Below are 7,606 nucleotides of genomic sequence, written 5' to 3' on the forward strand. Positions count from 1 at the left end.
AGAGGGAGAGAGGGGGAGAGTGAGGGAGGGGGAAGGGAGGGGGTGAGTGAGGGAGGAGGAGAGTGTGGGTGTGGCAGAGTCTGAGAGGGAGTGTGGGAGGGATTCAGTGAGGGAGGGGGTAGCGTGTGGGAGGGGGCCAGTGAGGGATGGGGAGAGTGAGGAAAGGACATAGTGAGGGAGAGAATGAGGGAGGGAGAGAGGGGGCGAGTGAGGGAGGGGGAGAGTGAGGGAGAGAGTGAGGGAGGGAGTGTGGGAGGGGCAGAGTGAGGGAGGGGCAGAGTGAGGGAGGAAGTGTGGGAGGGCAGGGTGAGGGATGGAGTGTTGGATGGGCAGAGTGAGGGAGGGAGTGTGGGAGGGGAAGGTGAGGGAGGGTGTGTGGGAGGGGCAGAGTGAGGGAGGGAGTGTGGGAGGTGAGAGCGAGGGAGGGAGCGTGGGAGGGGCAGAGTGAGGGAGGGAGTGTGGAAGGGGAGAGTGAGGGAGGGAGTGTGGAAGGGGCGAGTGAGGGAGGGAGTGTGGGAGGGGAGAATGAGGGAGGGAGTGTGGGAGGGGCAGAGGGAGGGAGGGAGGGTGGAGGGAGGGAGGGGGAGAGTGAGGGAGGGAGGGTTGCGGGAGGGAGGGGGAGAGTGAGGGAGGGTGGAGGGAGGGAGGGGGAGAGTGAGGAAAGAGGGAGTGAGGGAGGGAGGGTGGAGTGAGGGGGAGAGTGTGAGAGAGGGGTGACAGAGTGAGGGAGTGAGGGTGGAGGGAGGGAGGGGGAGAGTGAGCGAAATGCCGGTTCTGGGAGCTGGAAGATATGATGAACATTCTGAGCAGCAACGTTTACTGAACGGAACAAGTCTGATCCCCATCAGCTCACACATCCCTCACTCCCTCTTCCCTCACTCTCCCCTCCCTCCCTCCACCCTCCCTCCCCCACTCTCCCCCATTTTCCACCCACCCTCCCTCACTCCCTCTTCCCTCACTCCCTCTTCCCTGAGGGTCACTCAGCAGCTCGAACCAACCCTTGCCAGTGACCTGCCTAGCTGTTACATCAACCAAGTAAGTCTCCAGTCAACGCACGCTACGAGATAGACGCTCCTAGCTACCAGTCCATACCAGCTTTGAAGCCTGCAGACTCAGAATCGAACAAAAGGCCATTTGTTCCCCTGACCTGGTGGGCCAGTTCCAAAGCTAAGTATAGGCCGATAGTGTTAGAGATAGTCTAGTAAATAGAGTTTATGCATGAGTAGTGATTGACTGTGTATCATAAATGTGTTTTGATTTGAAACTTACTAACTGGTGTATTGAATTATTGATCAGTACTTGAACTAGTACATCGTGGTGGTATCATAAAGTTACCTGGCGACTCGAGAGCAAAGGTTATAAAACAGAGCAAATTAAGTAAAGACACAACGAGCAACATTTACTGCTGTGTCTGAGCCAAATTAAGAACCAACCAAAAGTTAGCAACATTTAGTGGCGACATCTGACGGGACCCGACTTAGAGGTGGCCTAACCACTCCGGGGGAACCCAAAATTTGAATTAAGAATCCAATTGGGAACAGAAACAGTCACAAGTGTTCAAGCAGTTCTGATCAATCCTCATAATTCGGAAGCGTGTTAATGCATGCGTAACTAACAGGGCTATAAGGTAAAATTGATAGATTTTTGTTGCGAAAAACTGTCGGGAGTTTGTATTCCAGAAAGTAGCGAACGCCATACCCGTGTTTACAGCACCGCCTTAGTACCCCCGTTCCAAATTTTAAAAGAGCATTCAGATAGGAAAAATGGCAATGAAGGCAATGGAACGCCTCATGAACCCTCAAGAATTTGTGGTCGCAGCAACCAGCAGCAGAGTAGGACAATGTCCCGTTTGGGAAGAAGAGATCAGGAAATATCTCAAAGGGAAAGGATGGCCCCTTTGGAGTGAATTCTGTGATAATGAGGAAACAGGTCCCGGGAGTATAGGATATACTTGGTGGGAGAACCTGAGCGAAATCCATAAGAAGAGCTTAGGGAAAGCTCGCAAGCCGATGGCAATCGTGTCCTGTCTGGCACAATTGCGAGGCACAGAGGAGGTCGTTCGGACGCTCTGCAAAGAGATAGAAGAGAGACATAAAATGAGCAAGGTCGATGTTAGTGAGATCGAGAGAGAGAACATTGAATTAAGAAGGAAGTTGGCAGCAAAGGACGGAAAGGTGGATGATGCCAAGTGGGCACACCAGTCTTGTCTAGTGCATCTGAGCAGCTTCCAAACCCAATATGAAAAGGCCTATCAGGACATGCAACATGCAGTCCTGGTAAGAGACGAGACAGAGAAACAGGAAGAGGCATTGCAAAGGCAGTGCAGCGATTTAAAAGCAGCATCAAGAGCACTCCATGCTGCCTGATTGGCAGGAATTAAACAAAACCGCGCATAGGTATGTTCAGGGAACGTGTGCGCAAGGAAAGCCCCACAAGAGAAAAGCACCCCAACCCCCCACACAACAGATAGATCAGGCACCCATGAATCCAGTAACCACCCACCGCACAGTCACATCGGAAGGAGATGCAGAATTTCTTTCACCCACCCCCTTAACGGTGACCCAATTATGGGGACGTGTGCGAAAAGATCACACCGTCTTCCCCACCTCAGACCCCCACCACTTCTTTGCGAGAGTGAAGCAGCAGGCGACCATGTACGGCCTGGATGAGCGTGAGCAAGTGAAGCTCACAGTTTTAAGCTTAGACCCTTCGGTTGTAGCAGCCCTTCCTGTCCCACAGAGTGTAGGAGGAGGCACCCTTGCAGAGATGCACACGGCAATCCTAGACCAGATCGGCTATACAGAGGTGACCCAGTAGAAGGCCTGAATAAGTGCAGGCAGAAGAAAACAGAACACCCCACAGCGTTTGCTGGACGCCTGTGCATCCATTTTACAGCCATTTTCGGAAACTTAGACCGCGCCCATTTGTCCCCAGACAACATGACCAAATGGACCCGCACCCTTATCTCCCATGCCACAGAGGCAGGACTAAAAGCTTTGTACTAATTATGACCCCTCAGAAGAAACGCACAACGAAAAGTGTGTTTTAAAAAGGTTGTCCCGCCCTGGGAGCAATCTGTCCACAACAAACCCGCAATTAGGAAACCCGAAGAACAGCAGGCAGAGGCAGATATTCAAGCAGTTAAAGCGCACCAGAACCCCGCATGGGTGAACGAAGGCATGAACAGCCCCCCACAGAAACAACAGGAGTGTTACAACTGTGGACAATTAGGTCACTTTGCACGAGAGTGCAATGCCCCACGAAAGCCACAGAGAGCCCAGCAGGCAGGCACTCTGAATAAGAACAGGACAAAGCCCATACATAGTGTGTGCACCCGTTCAGACCAGACAGGCATGAACGGAACTGACTGACGGTGTTCAGGCTTCCCCACTTGGGTCCTGTGACACCCTTTGGGTTAGGTCCGGCCGACCAGTAGTTGCAGCGAAAATATGGGGACAGCCCATCAAACTTCTCTGGGACACAGGAGGGTCCTGCACCACAATTAATTCCTCCACAATGTTCCAAAAAGACACGTAGCCCACTACAGCCACAATCACCCTCAGCGGCTTCACAGGCCACTCACAACAGGGACACATCACAGCCCCTGTACCCATTCAAATTGGCAATATTACAACAAGACACCCATAGTTTTTGTCGATCTGCCCCCACACAGCAGAACACATTTTGGGCATTGATTTCATGGACTCCCACAACCTGTCCTTTGACCCAGTAAATCAATGTGTCTGGAAAATGATGAAGTCAGCAAGAGCCCCCGCAACGCTCACAGTAGGTGAGTATGCAAACAAGATTAGCGCAGTTGGTGAATTTTGGTTTGACCCGACCACGATTCGCACAGACAAACAGGTTAGGGGCAGTTCTCCCAAAAGAACAGGACCGCATTTGCAAGCCATAAACATGACTGGGCAGGATGGCTGGTCCGGTTCAAATAACAGGACCTGACCCTAGACCCCAGAAGCAATCCAGATTTCTCCAAGAGGCAGAGGGAGAAATCTCAAAGGTTACTGACAGCTTATTAGAACAAGGCGTACTTAGATCGGTAGCCTCTACTAATAATGCCCCGATTTGGCCAGTGAGAAAGCCCGATGGATCATGGCGACTGACCATTCGATTACCGGGAACTCAACAAAGACCATGCTCAAACTGGGACTCAACTCACGAATATTTTCCGATTTTAGACATCAGTAACGGATTCTGGTCCATTCCATTGGCAAAAGCATGCAATACAAATTTGCCTTCACTTTTAAAGGTCAGCAGTACACGTGGACATGCCTTCCACAAGGATTCCACAACTCCCCCTCCATTTTCCACCGACAGCTGGCAAATGGATTATCAAAATTTTCTCGCCCCGAATGTCTGGTCCAGCATGTAGACGACCTTTTACTGCAGACAGACACCAAGGCAGAACACATCGAGCTTCTGTCCGAACTCCTGGAACTCCAACAGCAAATTGGATGCAAAGTAAACCCCCAAAAAGCCCACATTTTGGAAAACAAAGTGGTATATTTAGGAACGATTATCACGCATTGTAAACGCCAGATCGAGCATAAAAGAATTGACTTGATTGTCAAATTGCCCCTTCCCCTGAATGTTTCAGCCCTCCGGTCGTTATTAGGACTGGTTGGCTACTGCCGAAACCATATTGACGGTTTCACCACCAAAGCAGCACCCCTCTCGGAACTCCTAAAGAAAGGAGCCCCTGAGAATGGCTTCCAGAGCACACGGAGGCTGTAGATGTTTTAAAGCCCGACAGTCATTGCAGCCCCCGTACTACAGGTTCCAGACCCGCTTTCCCCCATATGCGAGAGATAGCTAGCACAGATCGTACCCTTTCGGCCGTGCTCCTCCAGGAACGGCACAGAACAGTTAAGACCCGTGGCTTATGCCGCCAGAGTTTTAGATCCTGTGGAGCAGGGATTTTTTGACCTGTGAAAGGCACCTGCTCGCAGCTTTCTGGGCAGTGCAATACTTTTCATACATCACCGGACTAAATCCCATCACAATTCTCACGGAACACACCCCCACCCAACTTTTACTAGACAGACGACTTAAGGACGGTACAGTAAGCCAGATCAGAGCAGCCAGATGGACCCTTCTTTGGCAGGGACGGGACACTCACTGTTAAAATTACCAAAACCCATACTTTCCTAGCCGGCAACCTTCAGTCCCCAGGCACCCCCCACGAATGTGAAATCATCACACCGCACCACAACACAGGCCCCTTTATCGCGAAACCCCCCCCCAAAAAAGATAGGTAGTTCACCCCAGAGCCCCCAGCACACAGACACGTGTGCACCCTTGAGAGCATATGTGGATGGTTCTTCCACCATATTAAACGGGAAGCGCATTACAGGATGCAGCATCTATGTTGAGGACGGGCAGGGATGTGCCCTAGAAGAGATCTCGTTAAAACTAACAGGACACTTAGGCGCGCGGGCGGCAGAACTAGCAGCCATTGCGTACATCATAGATCACCCAGATTCATTCCCCAGCCCAGCAGACATGTACTCGGACAGCCTCTCTGTCTGTAACAGCCTCACAGAATTCCTACCCCTGTGGAAAGCAAGAGGATTTGTTTCCGCGGACGGAAAACCCCTCCCTTCAGCCCCATTGCTCCGGCACATTTTGGACAAAGCACAGGACAGGATATTTGGCATCGTTAAAGTTCAATGTCACCACCGTTCCTCCCCACCTGGAAATGTAAAAGCCGACGCACTGGCTAAAGCAGGTTCCAGACATGGATATTTTTGGACCCCCCCCCCCCCCCCCCCCCCCCCCCACCCCCCCCCCCCCCCCCCCCCCCCCCCCCCCCCCCCCCCCCCCCCCCCCCCCCCCCCCCCCCCCCACCGAAAGAGCCCCAGTGAATGCAGTTCAGGTCTCATAGACCAACATCGAAGATTTAGTGCAGGCCCAGAAGCAAGATAGTAATCTCAGGGAGATTCTAAAAGGAAAATTTCCAGCCCCATATGATAGGTTTAAAAATGCACTGACCACACATCACGGTGTGATCCTAAAAGACACCCTTTATGTGGTTCCTGAACAGGACAGGAATCAGCTTATTTGTTTGTTCCATGATAGTCATGGGCATCAGGGAATTGACCCCCACTACAGCCCACCTCAGGCAGCTCTGTTGGTGGCCGAATTTAAAGGAAGACGTCACGCACTATGTGGAATATTGCCTTATCTGTGCCCAAAACAACCCGGACAGATATGCAAAGAAGGCTCAGCTTAGCCACACCCGCCCCGTTAATGGCCCCTGGACTAACCTCCAGATTGATTTTATAGGACCATTGCCCCCTTCCAGGAATGGTTACAAGTATGTCTTAGTCATTATAGACACGTTTACAAAATGGGTAGAAGCATTCCCATCTAGAACAAACACGGCAAAGACTACCGCAAAGATGTTAACCCACCACATCTTTACGAGATGGGGACTCCCCCGCAGCATTGAATCCGACCAAGGTTCCCATTTTATGGGACGTGTCATGAAGAACGTCCTCACGATATTTGGCATTACCCAAAAATTCCACATCGCATACAACCCCCAGTCAAGTGGTATCGTGGAGCGAATGAATCGGACCCGAAAAGCAACACTCAGGAAAATGGTCCAACAGAACAGCACCACTTGGGATTCAGTCCTCCCTTTTGCACTAATGTTTTTGCGTAACACTGTTTCGACATCCACAGGATACACCCCACACACGCTCATGACCGGACGCCCCATGAAAGGCACAGAATTTTTATTAGGACTTGACTTGACCAGCCCCGAAGTGACGGCTCTCACACAAGAGAACGCAGTGAAACAATTGGTTGAAAATGTAGAAACGGCTCAGCCAGCAGCCGCAGTAAGATTAGGCACCAGGAAGAAACAGAGCAAGGCATGTATCGACAAGACAGTGCCTGCGACTGAGTTTGATGTAGGACAGCAGGTCATGCTCTCCATTTACAACCCAGGCACGTTCCTGTTACCTAAGTATTCGGGTCCGTACTCCATTGCGGACAAAGTGAGCCACTCTGTTTATAAGATTAAGTACCCCAACGGGAAGACCGCGTGGTTTCATATTAACCAGCTCAAGGCATATGGCTCGCAGTCTACCCACGCACACCACGTCATGCTCGACGCAGCAGACCATGCCCTGCCCACAACCAACGTATCCCTACCCTCCCCCAACATGTCCACCCCATCCACGGACTCGACCTCGACTCCACCCCCGAACTCTAGACTCCGCCCCGGAATGCCCACAGACTGCAGCAGCAGCGACAGTGACTGTGACACAGACGATAGCCACAGCACGCCTCCCTACTAACCCCACACCCAGTGAATCTGAACACGATTCGAGTGATCCCTTCCTGATCAAATTCCTGATCAAATTCCTTAACAAACCTCACCAAAGACCACCGCCCTACGAAGACGACTGTCCCCACAGAATTAGACACCACTTTTTGGCACTGTGACAATTCGTACAGGCTCGCCCGAAATGACGAGATGGACCCTAAGTCACATCGCAGCTTTAGCAACCCTCATCCTTTCAGGAGTATGGCATCCGGGAGAAGATAATGACATTGAGTCTGACTCCCAAAACGAGAA

Source organism: Scyliorhinus torazame, chromosome 1 (assembly GCF_047496885.1).
Source record: "Scyliorhinus torazame isolate Kashiwa2021f chromosome 1, sScyTor2.1, whole genome shotgun sequence".
In the NCBI taxonomy this organism is placed as follows: Eukaryota; Metazoa; Chordata; class Chondrichthyes; order Carcharhiniformes; family Scyliorhinidae; genus Scyliorhinus; species Scyliorhinus torazame.